We start from the raw sequence: 15,592 nt of genomic DNA, 5'->3' as shown, positions 1-15,592 counted from the left end.
TGTTGTCACAATAAATGACAACTGGCCCATTTGTAGACTGATGCATATCATAAAGCAGCATATGCAACCAAGCTACCTCACATGTAGCCATTGCTACACCACTGTATTTAGCCTCTGTGCTCGACAAGGCAACTATAGGCTATTTCTTGCTGCTCCAAGTGACCCCAGCACTCCCAAAAGAAAACACATACCCACTGGTAGATCGTTTATCAGAAATACTACCAGCCCAATTAGCATCAGTGTATCCATGCAATTGTATCTGAACCCCAGTCTCATAAAATAGTCCATACTACAATGTGGACTTCACATACCTCAATATGTGTCTAGCTGCATCCAAACGCAGTTTCCTTGGAGCCTGCATAAACTGACTTACCAACCCAATAGCATAGCTCAAATCTAGCCTGGTAATAGTCATATAAATCAAACTTCCTACTATGCGTCTGTACATAGTAGGATCTTCCAAAAGCTCACCGGCATCTGCACAGCTTCACATTCTGCTCGGAAGGAACTGAAATAGGCTTACAACCTATCATCCCATATTTGGACAGCATGTCCAATCCATACTGCCTGTGCAAGAGCCATATCCCACTTGTGGATCTAATCACCTCAACGCCCAAGAAGTAACACAGCTCTCCCAAATCCTTCATCCCAAACTTATGCTTCAATAGCATTTTCACATGAAGGATATCTTCATCACTATCACCTGTGATGATTAAATCATCAACATCAATAACAAGCAGCATAATACCTTTCTCTGTTTTTCTCACATAAAGTGAGAAATCTGCCGTGGAAATCTGAAAGCCAATGGTGACAAGATAGTGTCTATCTTGTCAGACCATGCTTTGGGTGCTTGCTTCAAGCCATACAATGCTTTTTTCAATTCACACATATCCTCGTGGCTACTCCATATAGACCTCTTCTTGCAAATCACCATGCAAGAAGGCATTCTTTACATCCATCTGATGTAAAGACCATCCCTTCGATGCATCCATAGCAATGACTACTCTTACAGTTGCCATCCTTGCCACCGGACTGAATGTTTCTTCATAATCAATGCCATATGTCTGTGCATACCCCTTGACAACTAATCTTGAATCTGCTTACAGAACCATCTGCATTGTGCTGAATCACCTTATAGACCACTTATAGCCAATTGCATTCTTGTCTTTAGGCAAAGGCACCAATTCCCATGTAGCATTTGCTTCCAAGGCATCCATGGCTTTCTCCCATTTTTCTTTTCCCATGGCTTGCTCAAAAGAAGTGCGTTCTGGTTCTTGTATCACTTTGACCATATAGGCATAGTGAATGGCTGTAAATCCATCATATTTCAGCCTATCCATAGGATACTTGACTCTGGTAGACCTGCGCAAAATAGGCTCACTATGAGGTGCTCTCAAAACATCCCTGGTCTTCTTACTCCAGGTGTAACAATAGAAGGAATACCCAACTCATCATCAATGCTATGTTCTGAGCCACTGGATTCACCATCCACATAAGAGTGACCTACATTGACATCAACCATGGGCTAATCTACTTTCTCTTTTCTTTTTCGTGATGCCTACATACCACTATCTGCATTGCTTTGAGGAGATTCTCTTGATCTCAATCTGCGTGTCCATGGTGAAGTATGTGAACCACTGCTAGAGGACACTATAGATCCACTAATATTTTGTGACTATTGCTGTGAATTACGTGCAGCATTACCATTTTGTGCATCTACATCATCAACCACATTTACTAGTTTATACCAGCTACTCATCTCATCAAAAATAACATCTTTGCTTACTTTAGACTTACGAGTAGAAGGGTTATAGCATCTATACCCTTTCTGTTGCAGAGAATAACCAATAAAGATGCACTTCTGAGATTTTGGATCCAACTTGGATCTCAACTCATCTGGTGCATGAACATAGGCAATGCAACCAAAAACTTTCAAATGAGAAATATCTGGTTTCCTACCGGTATACCTCTCCTCTAGTGTCATGCCATGTATTGCTGCAGTGGGAGTCCTGTTCATTATGTAAACTGCTGTAGCAAGTGCTTCAGCCCAATAAAAATCTAGCAAGTCTTTTTCGTTGAGCATGGCATGAGATACCTCTCCAATATGCCTATTTTTCCTTTCTGCAAGTCCATTTTGTTGTAGGGTATGACTGCATGAATATTGCTGCTTTATGCCATGCTCCTGAAGGAACCTTGCAAACTCATTTGAGAGGTACTCTCCCTCTCCATTTGACCTTAGGCATTCTATTTGCAAGCCTGTTTCTTTTTCAACCCTAGCTGTAAAAGCTTTGAAATGCCCAAGCACTTCACTTTTCTTTACTTTGTTGAGGATATGAAAAATAAAGGTCGCTTGATAGAAAAAGGAAAGAAGAAGGGCAGGATGTTTACGTTGGATGTGGACATGCCTAAATTGAGTGCAGCAATGTTTGCACATGGGACCCATGTAGTTGTAGATATTAATACCTAGCATAAACGCATTGGTCATGTTAATGTACAATGACTTAAATTAATGCAGGCCCAAAATATTATTGTTGGATTGCCCAAGTTCAAGGTTGCAGAAATGCATAAGATATGTGAAGCCTGTCAATTTGGAAAATAGGCAAGGAAACCATTTCCTAGACATGTTCAAGACTCTGAGAGTAAGAGGCCATTGGAATTAATCTAGTCTTATGTGTGGACTACTAAAGCTGCATCTATTGGAGGCTGTCATTATTTTGTCACTTTTATTGATGACTACAGCAAAAAAGTTTGTGTGTATTTTATGCATCCATGAGGATTAGATCTGACCTACAAGCCCTGCTCAACCATTTGACCAATAGAAACCAAGTTCTTGGTGATGTTCGGAACATGAAATACATCAGATAGGTATTTCTTTTTCCCATCCTGCATAGACAAAGGAATTTCACCAATCTGCACAATAGGATGTGCAGTATCATCACCAGTCTCCACAAATCCTAGTTTTTTCATTTTCCTTGCATCTTGCATCCATTCTGCATGACCTATCATGTGGTTTGATGCACCTGAGTCAACATACCACACATCATTGCTTTCTTCTGTACTTTTCACAGAATTGGTCATGTGCTGCACCATAAACAAATGCTCCTTTTTATCATCACCCTGTCTACTAGAGGTTGCATAATTGCCTTGCTGCAATTTTCCATTTATAATGTCATTCCATTTTTTGTAGCAGTCTTTAGCCATATGACCCATTTTACCACAATAGTAGCATTCAACATTGATGTTTGCATTTTGGCCTCTCTGCCATCCACCACGACATCTTTGGCTCCCCCTGCCTCTAAGATTACCATGTCCTCCTCCATAGGACTCGTTTTCTTGAATTTACTGCATATTCTGAGATCTGCCACGGCCTCTAGATCGGCCTACTCTACCTCTGCCTCTACCTCTTCCAGCATTTGAGTAGGAGACAATTTCTTTTGAAGTTCCTCCTGAAGAAGATGCACCACCATTTCTCTGCTCTTCAGAAATTAGGAGAGCAATCAGCTCCTCAAAATCAGGAAATTTTTCACGGATGGCAATGGATGTCCGGAACTATGCATAATCCTTTCCTAGACCCCATTCAAGGTCACAGAAACTAAATCATCATCTTCCACTTGCAACCCAATGGAAGCAAGTGCATCTGCAATCTTCTTCACCTTCATGTGGTAGTCATTGATGCTCATATTTTCTCTCTACACATTGTGCAACTCCTGCTTGAGCTGCATTTTCTTGGCTTGTGTATTTGTGCTGTACATTTTTGCCAAAGTATCCCACGTCTCCTTTGGCGTGCTTGCATCCTGAATATGCACAATCATAGAATCTGAAATACTGATAGACAGCCAATACATAACTTTTCTGGTTCTCTCATTCCAGCCTTTAAATGCCTGCATTTCCTATTGATTGGGAACATTAGGAAGAACTGGTTCTTCTTCATTTCCTGTAATGAACTCCCAATAGCATTTTCCCATAAGGAAATTTGTCATTCTAAACTTCCATGCTTGGAAGTTGTTCTTGCCAAGCTTTTTAGTGACAATCTGTGAAAGAGAATCAAACGTCATTATAGAACACTGCAAAATATTCTATCACTGCAAAAAACACAACTTCTGCCTCACAAGGCAAATATGCAAAACTGACGAAAGTGGTATTTGACCACACAGTCACTTCCTAGTGATGATTTTGCATCAACAGGTAATAAGAATGATATTGTCACTCCCAATATCTTTGCGCATAGGCATAGGATACAATTTCTGTGGCAACTTTTCACCGACCTGCGGAACAATGGTTGCACAGCCAAAATAAGCCACTTTTTTGAGTGCCTACAGAAAAACTTTCGCCACCAAAACGAGCCCCGAAATGGCCTCAAATAAAAAAAAATGCCACCAAAATAGGCTCCGAAACGGCCACGTAGCATATACTACCCTCTCGCCGCACTGTGAAGGGCGTCTCAATCTGAGACAATGCACTCTTGCACTTTTCGATTGTGCAACCTGCAGAGATTTGCTCCCAAACTCGAGAAACAAAAGCAACACTGATCCTCTTACCAAGACACTACGAACTGGTTTGCTTCCTCGAGCTCCTTACCACGAACCGAGCTCTAATACCATGTAAAGAGAGTGAGAGAGAGGTAAGGAGTCTCACTTGTAGCTTTCTCACATACACAATGGGGAAATACACACAAAGGTGGAGGCTAAAAATAATTTTCCTCTTCTTAGTTGTGAAAGCCAAAAAACTCTCTCTTACAAAAAGGAATAGATGAACCCTATATGTGGGTCTCAAGCCAAACTCAACTAACCTAGGTGGCATACTAACTGAGCCACTAACTAGAGTACATAAAGATAGCTGTCCTCCAGCTATTATTCATGGGCCGTGTACCAACCGCATCTGCAGCTAATAAGTCGGTGACATAAATGCACAACGGTCACCCTGGCATATCACGAGTGGAGCTCGATATCTCACCATGTATCCCATCTCCTTCATTGCAAAGCCGCTATTTATGCTCAGCAAGAAAAATAAAAAGCTTGTGTTTTAGTTTTCGACATCAGCTCTCCTCCGAATGGCCAACGGAGGAGATGACGAAATCTTAAAGATTTTGTCAGCACCTCAAAAGATTTCGATAAGCCAAATTACAACACGTGGCACCTATAGGATAGGGTCATCACACTAGTAACATGTGGCCATCTACATCTTATCATACCATGTTAGCTTATCTTCCACGTGTCACCTCATCTACCACATAGGCTCAAAGTGCCACATCATCATAGCCCATGTGCGTGTACACACACAATCTGCACTTCCCTTTGTAGATACCATCTTGCAACGTTATGTTTTTTAGCGTCCTTTGACACCCTGCTCCATAGCTCATGCACCCCCTCCAGGCTTCATGCGCGCGCGCACAGTTGTCAATTCATCTAAGCGCCTTCTGCACGTCGATTTGTAGATCACGTCTTGCAACGTATGACCAGTCTACTAGATGAAGTTCATGATTTCTGAACCAAGAATAATCATGTCACAACTTCAACATAATTTCAAAATCCTAATAGATGAAGTTCACGAATTAAAAACGTATTTTGGAGGTCTCTTTTTGTGCTTGGATGCGGGGAGAGGTGGTTCATACCACTGGATAGTCATACTATAATTAAAGGTTGCCACATTATTTCTCTATAAAGGAGAGGTTTGGGAGGCACAACGTCTCAACCGTTTCACATTTTGCAATGGTTGCCATCGTCGAATATGACTTTCCATATGTTGATGGAAAAAAAAAGGACAGGAAGATGGAATATTCAAGAACCAGTTATAGACACCAATAAAACACAATCCTCTTTACAATTAAGATCCTCTTCAGTAGTAGGGAGAACCACATGTAGCCATTCTTTTTTTTTAGGCGGGGCAGAAAAAATATATATTATAACCTTTGTATATCATCATAGTTCATCCAAAAGTAGTGAGCTATCCTCAGGCAGAATCAACCTCTTACAAAAAGAGTAGTAGCAATAAAAAGCAGTAAAGTCTTCAGTAATTGTTGAGAGATGCACCAGGAACATGGAAAGAGAAGCTGGTGGGCTCTTCATTGCGGCCTGCTTTGAAAATAGCAGGAACATTAACAGTAGGAATAGCAGCAAAGAACACCTTGGGTAGGGTCAATAGACATCTCTTCAATAACATGCATCTGAGAGGTGAGAGTAGCATCATCAAATCTTTGGGTAGAGAGGATCTGGGTGGAGGGACCAACATCAATAGTAGGGTTGGGATCAGTTGTAGTAGTCTTCTCTACAATAAGTGAGGAAGCTTGGTGCTCATAAAAAATAACGCACGAATGTTTGTGTTTTGCAATGTTAGCATTCAATCTTGAGTGTTCCAAGTTGTAGGCACTTATCTCTAAAAATCTAGCATCTTGCAACCATGGTGGCATGTGGGATTCCTAAGAATATTGTCATCTTCTTTTTATTCATTGCATTTGAAATTCTATCTAAGCTATGGTTCCTCTTTTTGATGTTAAGATTTCTCAAAATATAGAGCCCGTGTAATTGTTTTGGAAACCATTTTTTGAATAGAAATGTGTGGCCTTTATGCAAGATTAAATAAGCTGGATTTACAAGCATATGCATGTCAAGGGCTGTCCAAATTACAAAAGATTGCATAAAATCACCTCTCTATGCTAGAATTCCTCTTTCTTGATAGTGGAAGTGAGAGGAACAGAGGGAGGAGTGCACACGATATAGCTACCTATACAATAAGTGTATTGACAATGAACACGAAGATATACATGATGTGAACCTCTCGGATTAGGGTTAGCGTTTGCCCCTATGCCCTATGTAGATGGTGCAGTTTACCCATCCTTAACACCCCCTCTTAAATTGCACTAGATGAGTAGAGGGTGTATTTACTAGACCTACTATGGATTTCATTTGGTGCATATGATATCATCCAAAACTGAAAGAAATTGGAGTAGTATGTGCATGTGTGAGCACAGTGACTATGTAGCGGAAGCATGTACAATGAGTACAACTTATGATCTTGTACATAATGTGGATTTCCCCCTCTTCAGTTTTGGTTCATCCTTTGCCTTTGGGAATAAAACCCAGAATAAAGGCCGAAAGAAAGAGGAAGGAAATATATAGAAAATCAAGTCCACCTGGATCAAAGACTAGTCGATCAAAAGATGACTACGTGAATGGCTGTGTGTGAACATGTCAAGGTTGAACATGCCATAATTCATCGTGGACTATGCAATTGCTCTATAGAAGAGGCATTTGAATGTGAAGCTAGTTGATGTAGCAATGGCAATGTGATCCCATAGGTTGACAAACAAGAGTGTCACCAACCCAAAAGAATTGACATTGAAGGGTGAAGGTATCCTACAATAGAATTGTATATAATCTCCGTCAAATGATGCAGGGTTGAAGAAGACTGCATAGTTAGTGTGGAAAGAGTGATCTAGGAGCTAAAAATATAGGGCCGAAGGTATAAATATGATACACTGCTTTGCTAAAGAAAAGGCCCATAAAGCTAACAAGCTATGAAGACCTATCCTACATATATGCTCAACTATCATGAGTTAAAGGTCGTCTGATGTGTGCATGGCTAAACATCCATCGGCATGGGATGAAGTATCTGTCATAAGCTCATTAAGAAGAAGCTGACAGTGTAAAGGCCTAGAAGCATGAAATACAATTGAAAAATTATAAGATGGCCCTAAGGCATATGCGGTGCCAAATGCTACTGAAGGGACTGATCTGAAATCATGGATCCAACCACTAATATGCATCAAGTATGGACTGTATACGAAATCATAAGTGCAATCAACCTTAACTCTTTGACACTTACCATGTTTATGGTCGCATCCCATTCTCCATACTTTGAGATGTGATTGAGTGTAATCCTACATGCATGATATATGTTTCCTCGACATCGATCACACATACATTTGATTTTTTGCTCCAACCACATTTGCGATGGTGGATACGGAGGGATTCATCCTCACTGGAGCTACTTGTTGAAGATGAAGACATCCTACAAACAAACAACCCAAAAAAATTTGCTTTTCTTCAAATATTTAATCTTAAAACTCTAAGGCGTGTCTAAAGTTGCATCTAAAACCACGTCTGTCTATTCTGTGCTGCACGTCTAAAACTGCATTTGCTCTATGTATTTAGATGTGCAATTACATGCGTATTTAGATGCGTGTATATATGCGCCATTAGACGCACTTATAGATGCGGTTTTCAAATCTACTTTTTGCGTGTTTGCTTTGCTTTTCTTCACATAAGCTTCACGTGGCTTGCTTGCTTTGCTATTAACAAATCCACAGTCCGACACTTATCTCCAAGTACCCACACTTACTTCCAGGCTTACACAATCATCTCTAAGCATGCAGGAGAAGAGGGTGAAGGAAGAGAAGCAACTTTGAAGAAGGACAAGAAGCTTCCATACCTCTATCCAAGGTAAGTCTCTTTACAGTTGATCTTCTTAAAAGTTGCTCTCTTTGGATTCGTCCTTTGTCGTATCCAAGAAACGAATGATTTTGTGTTCAGTGTTACGCATTTGTGTCGAGCGCATGTCCTTTTCCACTTTTTAGAATAGTCCGTCTGTCAGAGCGTGTCTATGGATGCATCTCAGAGCACGTCTAAAACCGTGTCTATAGCCGCGTCTACAGATGCATCTACTCTATTTTCAAACATAGATAGCCATGTCTATAGATGCACTGTTATACATGAAAATAGATGTGTTTGCCAGACGCGTCTATAGACACGCTCTAACAGTTTTAGACCCTTCCCTTCCCTTCCCTTCTCTTCCCTTCCCTTCCCTTCCCTTCTCTTCTCTTCCCTTCCCTTTCCTTTCCTTTCTCTTTCTAGTTCCCTTTCCCTTTCCCTTTCCACTTCCACTTCCAAGAAAATCATTTGCCTCTCTTTTCCTATATTCGCCCCTCTTTCCTTCTCTCTTTTATCCTCTCTTTCCCTCTCTTTTCGTGGTAATTTTTCTCTCCTTTTCTCTTCTCAGCTCATCAGTAATCTTCTTTTTTTCTTTTTTCCAGTTCATCATGTGGCTAGGAAGCTCTTCAAGCTCACCTGATCTTCGGGAGACCATCTTTCGGGAGTTATATAACCTTTTAGGGAAACCTCCCAATCCTGGGGAGTTATACGGCTACATGATGGGTACTCTAAACACCCCCCAGAAGTCGGCACTATAGACTCCAAATCACCCCAACCCCACACCAGCTGAGATTACCCCAACGGAGTCAGCACAGCCCAGCTGGCTACACAGCCAAGCCCCTTCTCCCATGTTGTCTTATGCCCCTTCCCCCATGCCGTCAGGAGGTCCTTCTATCTCGCAGAGCCATCGATGTACTCCTGTGCAGTCAAGACTCGGTTCTCCAGCTACGAGTGGTCCACGTAGTCCTATGCAGTCTCCAGCTACGAGTGGCCAGCGTACTAGCTCGACACGACACTGTAGTAGGTATAGTAGCAGGGAGAGCGGTGGACGATGCATGGCACAGTGCTTTGGGAGGGGTGGTGGTGGGGACGAGGATGATTTAGATGATTTAGACGTGCCTCCGGGTGATGGTACGATCTTCTATGACATCACTCAGATAGGAGGCATCTTGATGGATGCACGGGGGAAGGACATCATGGCCTTCATGTGCTCTATAATTGTTAGCAATTACAGAGATTGCTTTATCCACTACAAAGACCAGCCAAAGAGGTTGGCTGATGAGACCCTTGCTACTGTTCGCTCTAGGTATCCTAACCCCCCAATCTTCAGTTCATAGATAAATGGGCCAAGTCAACGGGTTGTTATGATACTTGGCAATAAAAGATCTTCGCTTAAGAAGCAGGCACTAGTGGAGCTTGCCAGGCTCGAGGGAGGCCAACCACCAAGGGGTTGCCCCACACCACTCACAAGCGTGAGTGGAAGAAAGCAATGAAGTCAGCGAGGGAGGAACCCAATATGCAGGGCATGGAGGCACGAAGGATCCAAATGGAGCAATATAGAAGTGTGCATTTTGGAGCAGGGGGTGTTGAATCATGGGAGGCCGAATTTGTAAGTATCAATCTCAAATTATATTGTTTATGTAGTTTATTAGGAGGTTGTTTCTTTGTACTAACCCCTCCGCAAATTGTGTCATCTTGTAGCTTGATATCGTGGGTAGGTACCCTACTCTTATCGAGATAGCCTACCACCGCCACCATCACAGAGGAGATACATGGCGGCACTTTTATAATGATGGGTTGATAATTGAGGAGCAGTATATCCGAGCTACTAGAGCGTCCCCTGAGGTATTTGAAAGTAATTAAATAATGTCAATATTATAAGTAAAGATTTAATTTTTCATACATTGATATATGTTGTCCCTTGTTTACAGGCCCCTGCACAAGAAGACGAGGAAGAAGACAAGGAAGGAGGCGGAGAAGGAAGCATAGAAGGGAGCGAGGATGTGGAGAACTTAGATTAATTGTAGAAGTAGTGCTAGCTACTCTTTTTTGTACTTAAAGCCACTGGCTTGGCTTCGTGCCTCTTGTATATACACTGCTCTTATTTTTGGTACTTGAAGCCACAGGATGTTTAGCTTCGTGCTATATGTACATACAAGCACTTTTTGAGCTTTCAATTTTCTTGTGCAATGTTCTATCAATTAATGCCTTGTGAACTAAACATTTTGGAGTTGTAATGTTTTATTTGGAATTGTAATTGTCGGCTATAGACGTGCTTGCAAGAGTGCTAATTAAATTGCGATTGGCTGTAAGAATTGAATTACAAAAATGTAGAAATGGGATTCCTGTAACTACATAGCATACACAACATACACAGCATTCTGTAAATTTAAAAAATATTATGTAGCGCGTCTATCAGGGCGTCTATAAATGCATCTATATACGCATCTGTCTGTTTGAGGAGTGTTTATTTGCATGCCTATAAAAGCATCTATAAGGCTATTTATAAATGCATCTATACACGCATTTAACGATGCATCTATCTATTTTTTAAATTTTCTAGCAGAGCGTCTATTTATGCATTTATATGCGCATCTATCGGCTATATAGATGCGCCATTAGACGCCGGTCTCTAGACATGCAAATAGATGCGCCTGTAAGTTTCTTTTAAAGTTCAATAAACACGTCTGTATGCACGTCTGTAGGTACTTTGTCTTGTTGTGAATGTGGAACACAATGGACTTCATAAGCATGTCAAGTTTTCTCTTATAGTGCAAAAACCTGTAACACTGGTGCAAGCTAGTGTTTTTGAGCATGGTCTTGCTCATTCTTGAGAATATGATTTGAAGGATTTAGTTTTATAAAGGCCTTTCTACACTTCTTTGAAATATATTGAGTCATTCCTCAATCAATGATTCCCACTCGACATGCACCATTTGAAATAAAATCAAGCAAGATGTTTCTAGGGTGCAAATATGTATGGAACTATTGGGCCTAATACAAGCATGCGATTCTAGCAAGGAGAGCATGGATCAAATGGTGTAGATTAGCACAAACAAAATTGATTCTTTGTACCACATCCCCTTCTGTGATTGCACCCTCTAGCTTCCCTTCTTCCTTTGCCCTCATCTCTACTTGCTTCAATGAAGCATCATAAGTACTGGGGCTGAAGGACCTAGCAAAGAGTGCATGGATCAAATGGTGCAAAGTAGCATGAACAAAGTTGAATACTTGTACCACCTTTCCTCCTATGATTGTGCCCTCTAGGTAAACTTGTTCCTTTGCCCTCTTCCCTTCAATGAAGCATCATAAGTAATGCCTGAAGGATCCTTCATCAAGTACGAAGACTTTGTATAAATGGATGCTCAAGTATGTGTGCATGTGTGGATTTGTATGTGTGAGAGCATGTTTTTATACTATGGTCTACACCCACTGTTGGGCGCTGATGACATCAGTGGGGATGTCATAGTAGCTAGTCCCTACTATGCATGATGGAGTTTATGGTTTTCAATCTTATGAGTGACTATTGTGAGATTGAAACTGCACTATGTTGTGTTTTTAGAGGATGATTTTGGGAATGTTCCTGGATTCATCTAGGTATAAGCTTGATTTGACAAACTATCCCATCTAGAAGGTGAAAATCCGTAGCCATTTGGTGGCTAAGAACCTTTGTTTGATTACAACGGGAGTGGATCTGATGCGACACTGATAATCGTAGCTATATAGTGACACTGGTAAACGTTGCTATATAGCGACGATTAATAGTTTTAAAAAAAAGCATTAGTGGGGCTAAACAGGGCCATAGCAAGCCCTGTTTTGCTCCACTAATGCTTTTTTTTTTGTAATTACAAAAAAACGTTCTTGCGAAAAGAGTAATACAAAATCGCTCAAAATGAAATGATCGAGAAACAAAAGCATATACATATACAACATTGTTTGTTACAAAATTACCCTTTCAAAAAGGGTGATACAAAATTGCTCAAACAAGCGGATATACAAAATGACATACATGGCGAAGTATATGCAAACTGCTACGACTAGTACTACTACTACTCATTCGAATCATCCTCGTCGTCCTCGTCCTTGTCCTCATCTTGTTGGCCTGATCCTTGGTCCTCGTGAGCTATGCCTTCTCCCTGATCCTCATCACATGCATCTGATCCCTGGCCCTAGTGATTGCTCACCTCTGGTGATGGGATGCTCGAGCTTTGACCCTAAGAGTGAACCATATAAATTGAAAATTAGATTGGAACTTAAAGAATAAAACAACTTAAGAAATGAGATTACAAGTAGGAGTAGACTTATACCGTGCAAGCAGCCACCTCAGCCCAATCGACCGTCGCTCACATTGCCTCTTGCTCAATAAACCACGGCTTTGTTCCTATGCGAAATGTGCATTGCGTCTCTGCATCTGTAGGAAGATGACCCATCGTAGCTTGCTGTGGATCCAATTTACGAGAGTTAGAGTTAGATAAAGTGCATGTAATATGTAGTAAATCAAATAGAACAATACATTAAATGAGAAGAAGTAGACTTACCACAGTTGCCTCGAACGCCAACCGTCCACCTACACCAAAGTGCGAAGTACCTACGATGTCCAGTCGTCTCTTCCCAGCCCTCCTCTGACCCTCGAACATTTCGAGATGGTCCCTATTCTGCTTCTTGAAGAACTTCCAATCAGCTTTGTCTGCCCAGCTAGGTTTAGCCATCCCCTTTGCGATGGAAGTACGCAAGGTTGATCTACGATGCTTCAAGACCAAACCATGTGCTCTCGCATATAATTTTCATTAAACTCCCAATTTGGCCGGTTAGGGTATTTTTATTTTAATTCATCGATGATCACATGCTTCTTTTGGTCATCTTGATACCGCCAATCGGTAGCAATGCTGCTCTTGAAGTGATGGCTCATCAACCACCTCATGGTGGCCATCACTGCTTTGCCCTTTCTATCTTCTATTATCTCTCTGACAGTTGTGATTTGATAGGAGAGATCCTCGATTGAGTAAGGAGGACTGATGGTAGTAGAGTCAGGAGTGGAAGTTGTGCGAGCGCTTCCGGAGCGAGGAGTAGCAGTGGGAGTAGGAGAGGGCAAGGGACTTGACTGATACTATGTCTTCGGACCAAGTGGACACCTGTAGGGATGTGAGTGTGCTGACTCATCTACATCTCCTGAGTCAGCACAACATAAGCGGACCCTCCTACTCTTCCTTCCCTTATGAGAGGCACGCACACGTGATGAGCCCTCGGGCACGAGGGGACGGTTGGGCTGTAGGTCCAGCCGTTGGTGTAGGGGAGGGAATTGCTAGGTCCTCTGAGATAGCAAAGAGAAGAATCTCGCTGCCTCCTCATTGGTCATCTACGCTAAAAACTTGTCAGGACTCTCGACAAAGCCATGTGCAACTAGCAAAGGAGTTCCCTGAGGGGTAGTCGCAGTGCTACATCTAAGAGGAGTCGAACCAGTGTTAGTTGCAGTGCTAAGTCCGAGAGGAGTCAGACTAGGGGTAGTCCCCTCAGGTGTCACCTGAGAGGAATCAAAGTCCTCTGGCATATAGATCGTGATGTCTCCTCCTGCGAGGCTGTCCATACTCGTCAGACGTGTGACGTTATCCCATGTCTAACATAGACACAAACACAAAAAAAAAAAACAAAAAACAAACATAAGCATAGGCATAGGCATAGGCATAGGCAAAGAAAAAGAGGAAGAAGAGGGAAAGGAAAAGAGATTGGAAGAGGGGAAAGAGAGAAGAAGAGGGAAAGGAAAGAGGAAGAAGAGGAAAAGAGGCAGAAGAGGGAAAGGAAAAGAGATTGGAAGGGGGGAAAGAGAGAAGAAGAGGAAAAGAGGAAGAAGAGGGAAAAGAAGAGGGAAAGAAGAGGAAGAAGAGGGAAAAGAGGAGGAAGAGGAAAAGAGGAAGAAGAGGGAAAGGAAAAGAGATTGGAAGAGGGGAAAGAGAGAAGAAGAGGGAAAGGAAAGAGGGAAAGAAGAGAGAAGAAGAGGGAAAGGAAAAAGGAAAAGAAGAGAGAAGAAGAGGGAAAGAAGAGGAAGGAGAGGGAAAAGAGAAAGAAGAGGAGAAGAGGAAGAAGAGGGAAAGGAAAAGAGATTGGAAGAGGAGAAAGAGAGAAGAAGAGGGAAAGAAGAGAGAAGAAGAGGGAAAGAAGAGGAAGAAGAGAGAAAAGAGGAAGAAGAGGAAAAGAGGAAGAAGAGGAAAAGAGGAGGGAAAAGAGGAGAAGAGGAGGGAAAAGAGGAGGGAAAAGAGGAGAAGAGGAGGAAAAGAGGAGGGAAAAGAGGAGGGAAAAGAGGGGGGGAAAGAGGAGAAGAGAGAAGAAGAGGGAAAGGAAAGAGAGATTGGAAAAGGGGAAAGAGGGAAAGAAAGAGAGAAGAGGGAAAGGAAAGAGGGAAAGAAAGACATATGCTCATGCTTATGCATGAGCATATGTCTCCTTCTATTATGCTCATGCATAAGCATAAGCATGAGCATATGTCTCCTTCTCTTATGCTTATGCATAAGACTCATGGGCCCGTAAGTTTTTTTTTAAGTTCAGTAAATGCATCTGTGTGCACGTCTGTGGGCGCTTTGTCTTGTTGTGACATCATCAAAACTATAATAGTTGCCACGGCATCACTATCTATGACATGTCACCAGTGCCAAGTCAGCATCCAATCATAGCAGTGCCATCATAGGCCACCTCACTATGCCACATGGCACACCCCTTGCTAGGCACATAGTGCACGCAGCATGTGACCACCTATTGCCACCTCCCCACATGCCACATCATCATTTTTTGACCTTCTTGGGATCAAAGCTTGGTCTATCCTTTCGGGGGCCGTATCTTTTGATCCAGGAGGAGTTTTGCAATGCTTCAAAAAGGAAAATTGCTCCCAACTTGCTCTCTATGCACTTGTTACATAAGATTTCACATCTAAATTTTCCACAGGCCAGCATCATTGAATGCTCTTCATCGAAACCACCGAGTCTTTATCCTTTGCACTGTACCCAGCACCTAAAATGAATTAAGAAAAAATTCATTTGCTATATTTGATGCTTCGACGTGTAGTCTAGCTATAGACTAGCTCAGCCATAAAGGAGATCCAACTCCACCAAGCCAAGTAAGCCATTGCCGCATTACCTGATTAGTTCCCACCAACATGAGTCCCATTTGATCTATCA

This window comes from Dipteris shenzhenensis, chromosome 31 (assembly GCF_047967505.1).
Source record: "Dipteris shenzhenensis isolate YYH24624 ecotype China chromosome 31, Dip_SZ_1.0, whole genome shotgun sequence".
In the NCBI taxonomy this organism is placed as follows: Eukaryota; Viridiplantae; Streptophyta; class Polypodiopsida; order Gleicheniales; family Dipteridaceae; genus Dipteris; species Dipteris shenzhenensis.
This window is presented reverse-complemented; position numbering follows the sequence as displayed.